Genomic DNA, 18,807 nt, shown 5'->3' with positions numbered 1-18,807 from the left:
GAAAGTTATAAGCATCACCTTGCTAAGTGATTTTAAATCTGTGACTCTATATATTATGCTATATCACAATTTTCTACAGCACCTAAAGCAGTGCATACCTTAAACATTTATTGAATACACATTAAATTCCTGATGAGGAAATGATTCCAAATGAGGGAATAAAAAATTAGAAATCGTAGATGTTAAATGGAAGAAAGGACTGAAGTGGCTTCCTAGGGAAAGACATTTAAGATATTTGTAGATAGATGTGCTTATACTGATTCTCTTACAGTTAAAAAAAGTCATGAGCTGCAATAGAGCCAGGCCCTAATTTAAACCATATCTCTTCTCTTGGTCCATTTTGATGAGCAGTATGCCATGGGCTATTAGCCCCCAAAACATTTTGGGTTAAATAATATTGTTCACTGCACATAATTCTCATTTTGCAGTGAGAGCTTTAAGCTTTATTACATCTGAAATACTATGGAGCACATCATTTTGACTTTGATTTTTTTTTTTCCTTTTTGTCTTTTTTACTGACCGGTAACGGGATCGCAACCCTCGGTGTTGCGCCTGCACTGCGCTCAGCCAGTGAGCGGGAACCGGTCTCCACATGGGATCTGAACCCTCGCGGGAACGCTGCCGCGCTCCCAAGAGGCGCACTCTCCAGTGTGCCACCGGGCCGGCCCGATTGACATGTTCTTTGAAGACAGAATCCCATTCCCTGGAAGTTCCCAGAAATTTTTAGTCTCATTTTCATATCAGTCTTAATTTCCTATATTTATTGAATGTTTTAGGTGGACTTTTTCTTTTAAAATGACTGGAATTTTAGGTGGACTCTTTCTTTTACAGTAAAAACAGAGAAATAGAAATAGCAAATATAAATTTAGTTTTTATATAGAACTTTTAATTTTTAATGCCTTAGCCTTAAAAGAATTTACCACAGAAAGAGTGAGCATAGAAATAACTGTCTATATAACATTAAATAATTAGCAGTTTACCAATGTAATATCGTTAAAATCAACGTGATTGAGAATCTGCTGTAGAGACAGACAATAATAATTATAGCAAAGGTAGCGAAGGTTATTTAATTTTGGATGAAATAAGTGCTATGAATAAAATGTGTATTGTATTAGGAAAGCATAGAATAGGGAGACCTGATAAAACTGGGCAAACAGGGTAGTTGGGCAAGGACGGTGTGAAGGTTAATTCTAGGTGTCAACTTGATTAGATTAAGGAATGCTGAGAAACCTGATAAAGCTATCTTTTTAGGTGTGTCAATGATGGTATTTCCATCAGAGATTAGTATGAGAGTTTGAGTGGACTGGGTGGAAAAATCCTGCCCTCAGTGTGGGTGGGAACCATCTAATCCACTGGGGACCTGGAGAGAACAAAAACAGAGAAAATGTGTGAATCTCTCTATCCGCTGGAGCTGGGATATACTCTTATCTCCTATCTGTGGACATCAGAGCTCAAGGCTCTTCAGCTTTTGGGTTTCAGGACTTACACCAAGGACACCATCAGCTTTCCTGGTTTTGAGGCCTTTGGACTTTGAGCCACTCTACCAGCATCGAGTTTGCAGACAGACTATTGTGGGACTTTTTAAATAAATCCCTCTCATATGTTTATAACATAACCTATTGATTCTGTCTTTTTGGAGAACCTTGACTAACACAGATGGGTAAACGAAACTTCAGAGAAGTGACATTCAAACTGAGACCTGAGGTGTGAGGGGAAGAAATGAGTCAGTTAGGTGAAGATCAGAGACTGAGTGGGGATGGGGCTTTCAGGCAAAGCAAACAACATGTTCAGCGACAGGAAGTTAGTTAGCTCTTCAGAGGAATGAAGGTGTAATCAGTGTGCCTTGAATATAATATGAAAGAAAGAAGAGTATGTGAGGTTGGATGGAAAAGTGAGCAGAGGCCATATCATAAAAGGTCTTGTCAGTAAAAAGGAGTTTAAATTTTTTTCTAAGAAAGTAGGAAGCCCTCCTCTTATGATGTGATACATTTTAAAGATTACTCTGATTTTTGAGAAGGGGAAAGACCAGAAGCAGGAGACCACTTAGGAAGTTTTAAGAATAGTCCTGAAGAAACATGATGGTACTTGGGCCAGGACAGAAGAGGGTGGATTCATGATGCATCAAGGAGGGGGAACACGAAGTAGAGGGGAAGAGAGAAGAGCAGTCCTTCAAGATTTATGGCAGACACAACTGGGTGAATGGTTCTGTCATTTACTGAAATGGAAATGGTGTAAAAGAAGCAAGGTTTTGAGTTTAGTTTGGGCCAGGTTGAGTTTGAGTTGCCTGAAGTGGGCTATGGGAAGAGGGCAGTGGGATATTAAATGGATTCCTAAGATTCAGGTGTGAATGGGGCATAGAACGTGAGCCAGTTTTGTTCTTATTTTTCTCCAATTGGGATCAGTTTCAACACGTTTGCATACCAAAAACAACAGTAAAAACTACCCACACAAAAATTCAGCTTCAGAAACATTGATGAATAATTTGGATTTATTAATAAAGTTTTGTGAGAGACAGAAAAGGATATATATCATACAGCAAAACTTCTCACGTGCTTCCTTTTAAGTATTTTAGCTCTTTCCCGAAGGCTCTTTCTCATCAGTAGCTGCTTCATCTCTTACCCTCTCTACAACCCTAAACTTCACCCTTATCACTCTCTCCACTCCATCTTCCACAACAAATTCTTTATTTCTGTACGTAGGTTTAGCTTTCCTTTACTTCCTGCCATGAATAGGGTCAACACTCAGTTCTCTCAGCAAAGCTAAGATTTATTTCAGAAACTACCTGCCAAAAAATGATGGGGATGGGAAGGAGAGTGAAGTCTGGAAATAATAAACACATTTTTTTCCTGTAAAATAAACATGTTAATAACATTTTTATGATGACATAAGCTGTTAGGGTGGAGTCCCAACATTGAAAAATTGATTACCGAAGGAAGAGATATTCAAGGAGCTATTATCTAACAACTTGAGGGGTAAGAGGGAAACCAAGAGACTAGAGTGTCCATAAGCCAAGGGAACAGAACTTTAAGAAGAATGTGATGATCAAATCTGCTGAGAGGTCATCTGTGTATTTTAAAAATATGAATGATTAAATTCTTTTAAAAAATCTGTCACATATACTTTCACAAATGGAGAAATTGGCAGGCCTGATTTGTGCACCAAATTTTGCCATGAATTTCTTTTCTCTGAATGTATCAACCTCATTGTTACTTTTTCATTTTTTCCATCTGTAGAATAAGGGTTGGCGATATGAGTAGATAATCCTAGTTCTGTATTTCCTTGTAATACTGAGATTAAGGGAGGTAGTTGAAATTGGCAGGAGAATCCATGTCTTGGTTGGGGAATACAAGATTCTAAAGAGAAGTAATGATTTTGAATAGAAAGACAAGGCAAGTTTGATATAACTCTTTTAAATATTTTTAGGCTTTGGAAAGGGGAAAATGGACAATTAATTATGAATTGTATTAAAATTAGCATTTATGAGCTGTTTTGCTTTGCTTTTTTTGAGTGACGAATCAGACTTTCCCTGCATCTCTAACCTGGCTCTTCAAACATTTTTCTTACTTTGTACCCTCAGTTACCTAAGATGAGAACATTGATGAATAGTTATATCATTTATCTTAGTATCTCTTCAAGAACACAGTAGATTGTCTTTTGCCTTCCGCATTGTACTTCCAAATCTTATCATTGGGAATTTATGGCACTTGCCACAGAGAAAAGAGCAGCAAAATCCAAATAGGCTATAATGATGACCTGGGGCAGACTCAGGAATAGAGATGTGCCCCTGGGAGTTTTAGCATGCACCACAATTTTGACTAACTTGGATTCAGCTCTAGGAGAAAACTAGAAACAATAAAATATAACCCCCACATACCTTCAAAGAGCTGCAAACAATCTTTGCTACAAACAGTAATTAAATCTAGGCAGCTAGCATTTGTTTTGCTACACCTTATGAGCTTGGTAGCATGATTAAACATTTTAATTTCTTTTCTGCTGGACGTTTAAATTCATAGCCTGTTCTCTAACGTTTCCTCTTAGCTTAGTGCTGGTCTGCTTGGGATTCAAGACCAGAATAGTAATTTGAGGATTATGAGTGTAAAGCTGGTCAGTGTTACTTTTCAGATGCTTCCCTGGGCTTTCTTAAAATCTTACTTGAGCTTTTCTCAGACAGGGCTAAGAAAAGGACTGAGATATTTTGCTGTTTCAGTGAAACAAAGAAAGGAGGGAAAGTGATAAGAAAGGAACAACACAACTAGTTGTAGTCTGTCCCTTTCACTGCTACTGTTTGCCCTTTCAACAAAAGGTCATGTAAATCAAGCTTCCTTTTGCTAATAATAAAATTAGGATAGTTTGCCACATGCAGCACATCATGCTTTATCATGATAAGGAAACAAGTAGCTTTAAATGAAAGCATTTGAAGGTTTGTCAGGCATTTGGCAGTTGATCAACCCCATTGTAAAAGGATAGTAATATCGTTGCTATGCCGAGGCGGTTTAAAGAATGTGAAATGTGGATCATGGCACTGAGGTAGTTGATGGTAAATCAGATTTGATTTCCCCTCTGAGAGCACAAAATGAACCTTGTCATTATCAGGAAGAGAAATGAAATCTTTAAATATTTCTCAATACTTTGTCATCTCTGCCTGTCGGGGTGATTTAACATAAAATTTCCCCAAAGTAGGAAGCGCAGGTATTATTTCATTTCATTTCAAAGATAAACTTCACAGATTTTCCCTATAAATTACTTGAAAAGTCCCCAATTTGCAATTGTAGAGGTAGCTTAAGATCAATGGCATTTTTAAATAAAATATTATTAGTAAAAAATGTGCTTTGTTTTGTCCCCTGCCAGTAGCCTGGCAGTCCTTGAACACAGGGATATCATAGTGTTTATAGGAAAATATCAGAAGGTCTAAGAGAAGATGCTTATAAATGATTTGAGTTAACTGTGCTGTCAAACCCTTTGTTTATTGAACTTTTGACTGCATATTTCATATATGATGTGTGGTTACCTATTTTCATATTTTAAACTCCTGTTTTCTTTTTATGTTTTCCACCATTCTACTTAGTTAATGGTAACAAGACTTTGCAGACAGTTGCAAAATTTCTATTACCCCTAGGATGTAAGATGCCATTTTTAAAGAAAAAAAAATACTTTTTTCTTTTTATTATCAGTATATGAATAATGCATGCTCACTACAGAAACAAAAAAAGATATCAACAACAAAAAACATTCCCCGTGACCCAGAGAGAACAACTGTTAACATTCCTGTGTATGTCTCTGTGGAATTCTTACGAGAGTATATTTTATTTAACATTGGATCATTCATTCTTGATATAGAGACAGTATTAGAGAATGAAGCCTTGCAAGTTTCTGTTCTTTGGTTTTAGGGTTCAAAACCAAATATTAGAATGAATTTATTTGCAAGGTGTGTTTAGTATTTTATTGCAGAAGGGATATCCATTTTTCTTTTATTTACACTAAAGAAAAAAGAAGAGGGATAAACTGCCAAGTACCACATAAGGTATTTGGGTTATGTCTGAAGAAAAATTTCTTGATATTTTTATTAGTCACTGGAACAAATGGCTTATTAATCTTTAAAACTTCGCTACTTCCAGCATAACACCAGGTAACAAGTATCTTATTTGTTGACTGGCTGACTGATTTGACTAAATGATAAGCAGCAAAAGTCTCTTCCTAAATCCCTAATTAGTGTGGTACTAGGTTGAAATGAACAAACAAACAAACTTTCCCATGATTTACAACTCAAGACAATGTTCTAGATATAGAAATGAGGAATTAAAGAGAATAGTAAATTCTGATAAAGGGTAAAATTAATGAAAACTTTATGTCTGCCCCACATTTCTCTATCTCTTATATACTCTGGAAGGAAGCAGGTGTTGGAATTGTTATAGGAAATTTGAGTTCAGGTTGACTGGGATATTCCAGAGTGTATGACCGTTATCTTTTCCTTCTCATAATAATCTAGTGAATTAGGCACTATTATTATGTCCTTATTTCAGTTCAGTAACAGAGTGGGGTTTGTTTTCAATAGCAAGCATCTACTATGTACCAGGCATTGTACCACATACTAGAATACAGCAGTGAACTCATAGACAAAATCCCAGTCCTCCTGGAGCTTCTATGCTAGTAGAGGAGATAGACAACAAGTGAGATGAATAAATAAATTACATTGAGTGTAAGAAGGTGCTGAGTATTGTGGTGAAAAATAAAGAGGGAAAGGAGGTAGGATATGTTCTTATACAAGATTTGACTGGCCTCAAACTCAGGCATTCTGTCTACAAATCCTGTGCTACTTTGATTATAGCAAGATTCCAAGAACATAAAATTTTTGTCTGAAGATATTGCCTGAGATGGATTCACGGGAAAGAATAATTTCTGTGACTGGTTAATTGTTCTTTAGGTAAGCAATAAAGACTAAATAAGTGTCATGGAAAGAAAGAGGCCTGGAGTAGCACCACACTAAGGAAGTTAAAGAAGTTTAGTTCTCAAACAAACAAAAGCTCTGCTATTTGGCCCCTGTTGAAAGGCAAGAGCTAGAATCCGTTGGCTTTTGATTCTTGTTTACTTCTAGCAATGTCAACAAGACTGTGGAGTACTCAGAACACCCAAAGACCAGCAGATGTTTTAGATGTGTTTATTTTGTCAAAATGTCAACATATATTATTTTTCAACTTGTGAATGTGTATTCCCACCTTTTGCACTCTGCCCTAGTTTTTTCCCATCTCAATCCTTCCTCAAATCTTCCCTTCTAATTTACCCAAGCTCAGAATAAATTTCCTTCCAAAGAGTGTGACCCTTGTACAGTGCATTGATCACTGAATTAATAATGTTGAAACCATTGATTCTATATCTATGAGTTATTACAATTTTAGAAGAAAAAGCATTATAGAAATATTAGGGTAAAGAAGAATAGAATGTTGCTCTAATACTAAGCCAGAAGATGATCCTGTCTGAAGTTTGTTTCTAAGTGTATCAATCAGTGCTCAACCAGAGAAGCAGAACCAGTAGAATGGATGGATAGATAGCTAGATAGGTAGACAGACAGGCTGACAGATAGGTAAATAAATAGATAGATTATAGCCGGACAGATAGCTAGATTGGGGAAGAAGAGAGAAAGGAAGGAAGGGAGAAGAGAATGGAGGAAAGAAGAGAGATTCATTACAAGGAAACTGCCTTACTCGACTGGGAGCTGGTTAAACAAATCTGATATCCATTGGGCTGGCAATAAGAAAGGGAATCTCATGGACAAGCTCCAACATATGGGCGTGAGTGGAAGCTATTGTTCACAGGCAGGACTTCTTCTTTTTTAGTGAAACTCCAGCCCTGCTTTCAAATTCTTCTGATCGTTTCAATCAGTCCCACCCAGATTATCCAGGATTATCCACTTAAAGTCAGCTGATTAGGGGCTTTAATTACATCTGCAAGGTCCATTCATAGTAACGTCTAGAATAGTATTTGGTTGAAAAACTGATGGAGTTTTGATGTGTTGTCCTCCCAGAACTCATATGCAAATCTGATCCCCAACGTGGCAGTGTTGGAAGCTGTTTGAGTCATGGAGGAGGATCCCTCATGAATGGATTAATGCTCTCCCTGGGGGAGGGGGGATTAATGAGTGAGTTTTCACTCTATTAGTTCCCCTGAGAGCTGGTTGTGCTCCCAGGCACCTCCCTCTCCCTCTGTCTTTTGCTTCCTCTTGCCATGTGATCTGCTTGTACCCTCCGGCTGCCTGCTGCTTTCTGCCATGAGTAGAAGTAGCCTGAGGCCCATGCCAGACACAGCTGTCCCAGAATCATAAGCCATATAAGCCTCTGTTCTTTATACATTACCCAGTCTCAGGTATTCTGTTACAGCAACACAAAACGGACTAATACAAAAACTAAGGACTGTAGTCTAGCTAAGTTGACACATCAAAAAAAACCCAAAACAAAAACAGGCAAATCATCTTGTAAACTTGATTTTGCAAATCTTTATTGGGATATGTATAACAAATCCCTGAAATATATAATTGCTCTCTTAAAGCTTTTAAGTTAAATTTTTTTTCATTGTATACGTTTACGGTCTACAATTCATTGTTTCAATACATGCATATATTGTATAATGATCTAATCAGAATAGTTAGCATATCTACCACCTAAATATTTATCATGTCTTAATAGTTATATCATTCAAGATCCTCTTTTCTGGCTATCTTGAAATATATAATACAATATTATTAGATATTATCCCCATGGGGCACCCAGGACTTACTCTTCCTATCTAACTGTAACTTTGTAACTTTGTGCCTGTCTACCAACCTTTCCTCGCCCCCCCCTTTTCCATCCCTTTCCATGTCTCTCAATCACTATTCTACTATTTCTATTTTTAACTTAGTTTTCTTAATAGACCCATGATAATTATATATTTATGGAGTGCAATATGGTAATTGGGTACACTTGTACTGTGTGCAATGATCACATCAGGGTGCTTACTATATCCATCACCTCAGACATTTATCACTTTGTAGTGTTAGGAACATTCAACATCATCCTGACTGGCTATTCAGAGATACACAGTACTTTGTTGTTAGCTGTAGTCTCCCTGTATTACTACAGAACCCTACATCCCATTCTTCCTATCTCTCTAACATTTTGTATTCACTGACCACCCACTAACTATTCTCTCCTTTTCCTTTTCCCCACCAGTCTCTAGTAAGCAGTATTCTGTTTTCTACTTCTATGAGATCAACTTTTTAGCTTCTACATATGAGTGAGAACATGTGGTATTTCTCTCTCTGTGCCTGGCTTATTTCACTTAACATAATTTTCTCCAATCTCATCCACGTTGCTGCAAATGGCAAAATTTCATTCTTTTTAATAGCTGAGTAGTAGTCCATTGTGTGTGTGTGTGTGTGTGTGTGTGTGTGTGTGTGTGTGTACACCACATTTTCTTTATTCAGTCATCTGTGGAAGAACATTTAGGTTGGTTCCTACTCTTGGCTATTGTGAATAGAACTACAATAATCGTGGGAGTGGAGGTATCCCTCTGAAGTGATGATTTCCATCCCTTTGGATATACACCCAATAGTGGGATTGCTGGATCATATGATAGTTCTATCTGAAGTTTGAGAAATCAAAATACTGTTTTCCATAGTGGCTGTACTAATTTACATTCTCACCAACAATGTATAAAAGTGCCCCTTTCTCCACATCCTTGCCAACATTTGTTACTTTCTGTCTTTTTGATAATAGCCATTCTGACTGGGGAGAGATGATATCTCATCGTGGTTTTGATTTACATTTCTCTGATGATTAGTGATGTTGAGCATTTTTTCATATGCCTGGTGGCCATTTGTATGTCTTCTTTTTAAACATGTCTATTCAGTTCCCTTGCTCATTTTGTATTCACATTATTTACTGTTTTACTACAGAGTTGTTTGAGTTCTTTGTGTATACTGGATATCAATCCCTTGTCAGGTGCATAGTTTGCAAATATTTTCTCCCATTCTGCAGGTTGTCTTTTCACTCTGTTGATTGTTTCCTTTTCTTTCCTGTGCAGAAGCTTTTTAATTTGATATAATCCCATTTGTTAGTTTTTGCTTTTGTTCCATGTGCTTCTGAAGTATTACTCATAAAATCTTTGCTCAGACCTGTGTCCTGAAATGTTTCCCCAATATTTTCTTCTAGAAGTTCTATAGTTTTGGGTTTTATATTTAATTATTTAATCCATTTTGAGTTGATTTTGGTATATGATGAGATATAGGGATCTAGCTTCATGCTTCTGCATATGGATCTCCAATTTCCCCAGCACTATTTATTGAAGATACTATCTTTTCCTCAGTGTATGTTATTAGCTTCTTTATCAAAAATCAGTTGGCCATAGGTATGTGGATTTATTTCTGAATTCTCTATTCTGTTCCAGTAGTCTGTGTCTGTTTTTGTGCAAGTACCATGCTGTTTTGATTATTATCACTTTTTAGTATATTTTGAAGTCAGGGATTGTGATGCCCCCACTTTGTTCTTTTTGCTCAAGGTTGCTTTGGCTATTCAGGGTCTCTTTTTGTTCCATACAAACTTTTGAATTGCATTTTCCATTTCTGTGAAGTATGTAATTGGTAGTTTGATATGGATTGGATTAAATCTATAGATTGCTGCGGGTCGTATGGACATTTTGATAATATTGATTCTTCCACCTCATGAGTATGGGATGTCTTTCCATTTTTTTGTGTCCTCTCTAATGTCTTAATCAGTGTTTTATAGTTTTCATTGTAGTGATCTTTCACCTTCTTGGTTAAATGTATTCCTAGGTATTTTATTTTATTTTTTGTTGCTATTATAAATGGTATAGCTTTCTTGATTTCTTTTTCTGCTAGTTCATTTTTAGTGTATAGAAATGCTATTGATTTTTGTATGTTGATTTTGTATCCTGCAACTTTACTGAATTCATCAGCTCTAGAGTTTTTTTGATAGTCTTTAGGTTTTTCTCTATATAAAAGCATGTCTTCTTCAAACGGGAACAACTTAACTTCCTCTTTTTTTATTTGGATGTTCTTTATTTCTTTCCCTTGCCTAATTTCTCTGGCTAGGACATCCAGTACTATGTTGAATAGAAGTGGTGAGAGTGAAAATTCTTGTCTTGTTCCAGTTCTTAGGAGGAAAGCTTTCAGCTTTTCCCTGTTCAGTGTGATGTTAGCTGTGGGTTTGTCATAGGTAGCCTTTATTGTATTAAAATACTTTCCTTCTATACCTAATTTGTTGAGAATCTTTATCACAATGGGATGTTGAATTTTATCTAATGCTTTCTCTGCATCTGTTGAGAATGATCATATGGTTTTTTTTCTTTAATTCCGTTGATGTGATGTATTACATTTATTTACTTGCATATGTTGAACTGTCCTTGCATCCCTGGGATAAATCCCACTTGATCATGGTATATAATCTTTTTGATGTACTGTTGAGTTTGGTTTACTAGTATTTTATTGAGGATATGTTCATGTGTGTTCATCAGAGATATTGTCCTGTAGCTTTCTTTTTATTGTTGTTTACTGGCCTGGCTTTGGTATCAAGGTAATGCTGGACTTGTAGTATGAGTTTGGAAGAATTCCATCCAGTTCAATATTTTGAAATAGTTTAAGAAATATTGGTATTTGTTCTTCTTTAAGTGTTCAGTAGAATTCAGCACTAAAGCCATATGGTTCTGGGCTTTTCTTTGTTGGGAGAATTTTTATTAATGATTCTGTCTTGTTACTCGTTATTGGTCTATTTAGGTTTTCTATTTCTTCTTGGTTCAGTCTTGGTAGAGTATATGTTTTCAGGAATTTATCCATTTCCTCTAGGTTTTTTATTTACTGAAATATATTTGTTCATAATAGTCTCTGATGATCATTTGTATTTCTGTGCTATCTGTTGTAATGTCTCCATTTGTATTTCTGATTTTATTTATTTGGATCATTTCTCTTTTTTTATTGGTTAGTGTGGCTAATGGTTTGTCAATTTTGTTTGTCTTTTCAAAGAACCAGGTTTTCATTTGACTGATATTTTTTTTCTATTATATTTTTAGTTTCAATTTCATTTACTTCTGCTCTGATTTTTCTTATATTTTTTCTTCTACTTATTTTGGGTTAATTCGTTCTTGCTTTTCTAGTTCCTTTAGGTATATTGTCAGGCTGTTTGTTTGAAGTCTTTCTATTTTTTTTTTTTTATGTATTTATTTCTATAAACTTTCCTCTTAATAGTGTCTTGGCTGTACTCCATAAGTTTTGGTATGTTGTGTTTTTGTCTTTATTAGTTTCAAGAATATTTTTGATTTCCTTCTTAATCTCTTCTTTGACCCATTGGTCAATCAAGAGCATGTCATTTAATTTCTATGTATATGTGTAGTTTTGCATGTTTCTCTTGTCATTGATACCTATTTTTATTCCATTTTGGTCAGAAAAAAGTATTGTATATAATTTCAATTTTTTCGAACTTGTTGAGGATTATTTTGTGGCCTAATATATGGTCAATCCTAGAGAATGTTTTATGTGTTGATGAAAAGAATGTGTACTCTGTAGTTATTGGATAAAATGCTCTGTATATGTTTATTAGGTCCATCTGGTTTATGGTGCCATGTAAATCTGATATTTCCTCATTGATTCTCTGTCTTGATGATCTATCTGTTCAACATTGAGAGTATGTTAAAATCCCCAACTATTATTGTGTTGCTGTCTATCTCTCCCTTTGGATCTGATAGTATTTGCTTTTTATATCTGGGTGCTCTGGTGTTGGGTGCATATATATTTATAATTGTCATATCCTCTTGCTGTATTGATCTCCTTATCATTATAAGTGCCCTTCTTTGTTTCTTAGTACAGATTTTGATTTAAAGTCTGTTTTATCTGATATAATTATAGATACTCTTGCCCACTTTTGTTTTCCATTTGCATGGAATATATTTTTCCATTCCTTTACTTGAAAGTGTTTTTGTGGGGAACGTGTGTTTCTTATAGGCAGCATTTGTATGGGTCATGTTTTTCTTTTTATCCATTCAGCCAGTCTCTGTCTTTTAATTGGACCCTTAATCTGTTTACATTCAAGGTTATTATTGATATGTAAGTTCTCATTCCTATCATTTTATTGGTTCTTTTCTGATTGTTTTGTGTATGCTTTGTTCCTTTCTTCCTCTCTTAATGTTTATCCTTGTGGTTTGGTGGTTTTTTGTACTGATAAGGTTTGATTCCTTTCTGTTTCTAATTTATGTATCTACTTTACCAGTAAATTTTGTCTTTTCAGGTAGTTTTATGATGGATGTTATTGTTTTTTCTCTTCTAGATGTTGGACTCCCCTAAGCATTTATTATTGTCAGGCTGGCCTGATGATGATGTATTCCTTTAATTTTTGCTTCTTTCAGAAAGATTTTATTTTTTCTTTATTTCTGAAAGATAGCTTTGCTGGGTATAATATTATTGGCTGGGAGTATTTTTCTTTCAGGACTTTGAATATGTCATTGCATTCTATCCTGGCATTTAGGGTTACTGCTGAGAAGTCTGATGTTAGTCTAACAGGAATTCCCTTATAAATGATTTGATGTTTTTCTCTTGCTGTTTTTAGAATTCTGTCTTTTTCATTAACTTTGGGTAGTTTGACTACAATGTGTCTTGAAGATGACCTATTTGGGTTGAATCTATATGGGTACCTTTGAGCTTCCTGCATTTGGATATTTGCATCTTTCCCAAGATTTTGAGAAGTTTTCAGCAATTATTTCTTTAAATAGGCTTTCTATATCTTTTTTGTGTGTTTTCTTCTCCTTCTGGAATGCCCATAATTCAAATATTTTTTTCCTTAATATTATCCCATAGATATTGTAGGCTTTGCTCATTCCTTACTATTATTATTTGTACTCCTGTGTTATTTCAAAACTGCTATCCACAAGATCAGAAATTCTTCTGCTTGATCTAGACTATTGTTAAGACTATGGGATATATTTTTTATTTCATTTAATGAATTCATCAATTCCAAGATTTCTGCTTGTTTTTTTTTAAATGCTATCTATCTCTTTGTTTAATTTCTCATTCAGATCATGAATTGTTTTTTCACTTTTGTTGAACTTCTTGTCTGTATATTCTTGTATCTCAGTGAATTTCCTTAAGATCATTAATGAATTCCTTTACTGGCAATTTGGCAGTTTCTGATTCTTTGGGATCCATTACTGGAACATTTTTTTGTTTTTTTGGTAGTGTCTTGTTACCTCGTTTTTTCACATTTCTTGTTTTCCTGTGTTGATATCATGTGCATCTGGTGGAACAGTCACCTTTTTGAGTCTTGTAGAGTGGCTTGTGTGGGAAAAGACTTTCACCTGTAAATGTGTCCCAGGGTGCCAGTTGGGTAGAGTGCAATGGCTTTGATCTGGATGAATGTGGTAGTGTAGACTCTGTGTAATTTCTTCAGCTTTAATCCACTTTTACTATGTCTGTGAGTGACTCAGAGACCTATGCTTTGGGAGATTGTGGTGGCAGTGGGACAGCTTTTCTGGGGGAGGGATCACCGGGTTGGTTCATAGGCTGGGGCATGCAAATGCACCTTGTGGGTCAGTCATCTTAGGAGCTGACTCACTGGGGATATAGTTGGATTGATTCTCAGGCTGGAGGTGTGGGTGTATAGCATGTTAAGGTCTCCTGGGCTGGTAGGCCAGTGGCAAGGTCACCATTCTGCTTCTCTGACAAGGGGTGGGCCCACCAGGGATGTATCACCTGAGCTTTCTCACTTAGGGGGTGTGTGTGTGTGTGTGTGTGTGTGTGTGTGTGATGGCTCAAAGACTCAGTGGTGGGTCTTCCAGGAGGCATGACAGCTGAGCTGTTTCTCTGAGCTAGAGGCATGGATGTGCTTTGGCTCAGAGAGTTGAGTGCAGGTCTGCCAGTGACCCTTCTACTGTGTTCTTGGCACTAATATGAGGTTGTGCTTCTCTCTGCTGTTTAGGAGCTGGACTGCCAAGGGCGGATCTCCTGAGCCACTTCTCAGGAAGTGGGCAGGGCTGCTAGGTAGGCCTTCAGTGAGGGGGCCCGTGTAGCCACTTGTGGAACTGTTGGCAAGGCTGCTAGGTGGGACTATTCAGGACAAAACTGGCTGGCCACTTTTCTGAGAGGGGTGAATGCACTTTATTTATACTGGCTTGAGGGTGTATTTGTTAGGGTAGAAACCTGTGAGTTGTTTTTTGGGGGCTCAGGCACACACAACTCAGTCAGTTGGCAGGGCTGGGGGGTTTGAGGAGGATTGGGGGGTGGTCAACCTGAGGAGCATCTGCTTGTCTGATATCTGTCCGAGAACTTGGGGGTATGTCAGTTCAGTAGGACCAGGGTTGGATTCCCAGACTACAGAACTAGAGTCACAACGGCTGTGTGCCCAAGCTTCAAGCCACCAAGATCAAGGCATTGTAGAGGGCAGAGCTACTGGTCTCAGAGCAGGGCATGCTATGAGAATGGCTCTGGTTTCAAGATGGTACTGTTCTGAATCAGCTTACGTCTCAAGGGTGGTGGGTGGGGAGAGCAGAGTTTGTGCTAGTGTCCTAGAGTGATGCAGTGTATGTATTTTAGGTTGTCCCCCATACTTGGGTCCAGGCTTGTTCTGCCAAAGGATTTATGGGCTTCTGTGGTGAGGATGGGGGGTTAGTGTGGCTCCCCTGCCTACTGTTTTTGCCTCAAGGGAAAATTCTTTCTGTGCCAATCCTGGTGACAGAGACATGGCAGCTGAGGCTGTGTTTCTCTCTCTCCTCTCTGTGCCAACATCCTGGGCTTTTATGATCCACAGAAACCTCACCAGTCTCCTGCTGCACTCCTACACTCTTCTTCCAATGATCCCATCAATATTTAGCTGTCTGTCAGTTGTTCTGGTCCTTTTCTGCAGGAAGAACATGCCCTGGGCACCTCTAGTCCACCATCTGCCCCGCCTCTCTTCTTTTAACTTTTTAAAAATACTTTTTGTTTCAATTGAAAAGTATGCTTTTGTCTTTTCAGCTGCCTATGTATGTCAAGACCATAGAATTTCATTTTCAAATGTGATAGTAAATCAGTCAGTCCAGCACATTTGCTATATTTTTTAATCTCATTACATGTCAAAAACAAAGCAAAACAAAAACAGATTATCTGTTAGTCACATGCAGTGTTTGTTGCTCATTGAAGAACAAGCTTCATTTCTTACCTCTTCCTTGTAAACAAACTCCAGTTTTTAATATTTTTTTTTTTTTTGGTGGGGTCCAGCCCCAGTGGACATGATCAGTCAAAACCAGTCATGGCAATTTTTTTGCTAGCAGTTGGGCCAGAGCTGGTCTTGTGACCCAGTTTTGGCTAAGGGGATGTAGGTAAAAATTTAATGGAAGCTTTTCAGAAAGATTTAGAACTCCTATAAGAGAGAGGCACACAATAAGAAAGCCTCCTTTCCCCTGTCCTTTTCCTGCTTGGGAAGACTGTGGAGTGATCCTGTAATGCTCAAAGGTCTGCAGCCCACATGTGATTGCAAAGGGCTATATTATTGGCACTTTGTGGACAGCAGAGCAAAAAGAAAGAGCCATGTCCTGATGACACTGTTCAGCTGCTGAACTAACCTGACATATTCCACATCCAGACTTTAAAAGTGTGGACCATATTATAGTGCCAGAAAAGAAGGAAGTGCTCAAAGACACCCAAAATGATAGGGCATGCCAAACGGACACAGGAGCCAATTAAAAGAGCTGTCAATGGCCAAAGTTGGAAAAATTGGAGCAATGAAATAAATAACACAGTGTTGGTTTATGATCCTAAACATAAAATAAATATTTATGAGTCCATACTGATATAAATAATTGAATAAATAAATTGAGGAGCATAAACAAATTTCTCCTGTAAAAGAATTCCAAATAATATACGTATATACTGCATCTTCATGGAAGAGGAGCCTAACTCCCACCCCTTACATATGGACTGAGCATACTGGCTTTCTTCTAAACAGTAGAGTATGGAAAGGGGTTGAAAAGAGTAACTTCACAGTGCAGAAACCTGATGTATTAGTTTTCTTTTCTTTCCTTTTTTTAAAAAAACCAACACTTTCACTAATTCCAACAAAACACAATATTTGTGCAATATGTGTTTTCAGTGTTTCCTTGGCTTTCCTCAGCATCATGCAAATGGCGGAGCTGCAATCAGCCGTGGTTTTCATTCACTCAGCTTCATATCACCCAGAGGTCCTGGATAGAAGACTCTAAGGTCTTGAAATCCCAAATTATCATGGATCCATCGATTCCAGTAGTGCAAAATTTGTGACAATCTTGCTTGTCCACCACATAAATAGACATATGTGCGGTGCTATTCTAGTGCAGTCTCCAAGACTGTATTGGGATCCTCAGGGGTGGCCCTCTTGTCGGTGTTGCAGGAGGGTTCCATGGCAGATATGCTGCACTGAATGTTCTGCTTTGGAATGTCTAGCTTGGAAACAAAGGTCAAGCAGCTACGGTCATCTTAGTTAAGGAGCATCGGGCAGCAGTCATAGCCAGCTGCTACAACGCTATTCTCCGAGACAAATGGTACACTCAGCAGTGGTAGAAACTCTGTTTTCAGAGTTGAGACCTGCACACTTTTTAAGGCATCAGCAACAGACAAAGAGCTGTCATGGCTGACCCAGGCCAGGCAGTCCCACTGGCAGAGAAGCTGAACCCATGGACCCAGTCACCAGTGCCACTGCCACCAAACTCTGACATCAGCTGACCAAAAGGTATCTTGCTGCGCCAGGGTGTACTGGCTGGCTTTTCATCCACTTCTTTAATGTAAACAGAAAACACTCTGCATTTGAAGTCACATGATCCTGCTGCCATCAAAACATTGTTGAGATGCCAATCCAAGCTGGGGACTGTGGAACGAATCAGCTTTTTAATGAGCTTGCTTACCCACTAGTCATTTTCAGACTTGAAGAAACAAACAGAAATGGGTCATGGTCCACTTCCCACAACAAATTTGTTCTCTAGAGGGGACCATTTCACAAAAGTGGCTGTGTGATTTATTCTCAGGATCACCAGAGTTGACTCCAGACATAGGCTTTTTGGTCTACCTCACAAGTGATGATGTGGTCGCTCCTGGGAGCCCAGTTAATACCTGTGATGTGTCCATTGTGCTCCTTGAATTCATGAGCTTTCACTAACTGGCTCTCATTCTTTTTGTAGATGTGTGATTATTGGAGCTAAGGAAAATCTGGGTACTATCCCTGTTCCAGGCATGACAGGTGATTGGCTCCAGTAAAAACGGATGCAAGGACATTATTCTTAGTGTTTTTAAAGGATGGAACCTGGGGTTGAGGGCAGTCTGGACTGGCTTTGAAGGGAGAATTTGTGGACTCTGGTCAGTCTAAACAAACAGGGTCTAGCGAGTGTGCGCACACTGTATTAATTTTCTAGAGATACTGTAATTAAAGACCACAAACTTGGTGGCGTAAAATAATAAAACTTCATTATCTTACAGTTTTGTGGGTTAGAAGTCTAACACTGGGCTAAAGGTGTTAGCAGGGATGTGGACAGGGCTGCATTCCTTTATGGAGGCTCCAGGGAAGAGCCTCCTATTTTCTTGTCTTTTTTAGCTTCTAGAGGCTGTCTACATTCCTTGGCTCTTGGCCCCCTTCAAAGCCAGCGGCAAGAGGTCAAGTTTGCAAATCATACCACTATTTTTTTTGGTTTTTTTTTTGGCTTAAAACAACAGAAATTTATTTTGTCACAGTTCTAGAGGCTAAAAGTCTGGAATCATGTGTCATCAGGGTTGATTTCTACTAAGGACTTGGAGGAAAAATCTGTTCTGTGCCTCTCTCTTTGCTTCTGGTAATGGACACTAATCCTTGGTATTCTTTGGCTTGTAGATGGATCACTCCAATCTCTGCCTCCATCTTTACATGATATTCTTGCTGTCACATCACACCACTTTGACCTGCTTCCTTCATCTGCTTCCTTCTCTTTCTCTGACTGTCTCTTCTGGCTTTTAATTCCATTGGGCCCACCAGGTAATTCAGGATGACCTTCCTATTTGAAGGTCAGCTAGAAAACTTAAGTTGATCTGCAATCTTAATTTCTTTTTGTCATGTAACCTAACATATCACAGGTTCCAGGGACTAGGGCATAAACATTGTTGGGGAACTAGTATTCTGTCCATCACATCTGACACTTCACTACTTCACACTACTTCAGCCAGGTGATCAAGGCTCATAGCAACAGTGATGTCATTTTGATATATCATGTACACTTGATATGTGATAAGAGTGTTACTACTTCACCTCTGTGGTCTTCCTCCATCAAACCCACAACCCCAGTTTAATCATGAGAAAAACA

The 18,807-nt window shown here is 37.8% G+C and overlaps 1 pseudogene; it reads right to left on the bottom strand.

The window, feature by feature from the left end:
- Window positions 1–16,671: 16,671 nt before the first annotated feature.
- LOC103595415 lies at window positions 16,672–17,752 on the bottom strand (annotated as a pseudogene).
- Window positions 17,753–18,807: the final 1,055 nt, after the last annotated feature.

The sequence above is a fragment of the Galeopterus variegatus genome, unplaced genomic scaffold (assembly GCF_000696425.1).
Source record: "Galeopterus variegatus unplaced genomic scaffold, G_variegatus-3.0.2 Scaffold1762, whole genome shotgun sequence".
NCBI classification, from domain to species: domain Eukaryota; kingdom Metazoa; phylum Chordata; class Mammalia; order Dermoptera; family Cynocephalidae; genus Galeopterus; species Galeopterus variegatus.
The sequence above is the reverse complement of the archived record's forward strand: the minus strand, read 5'-3'. Positions and strand labels throughout refer to the sequence as shown.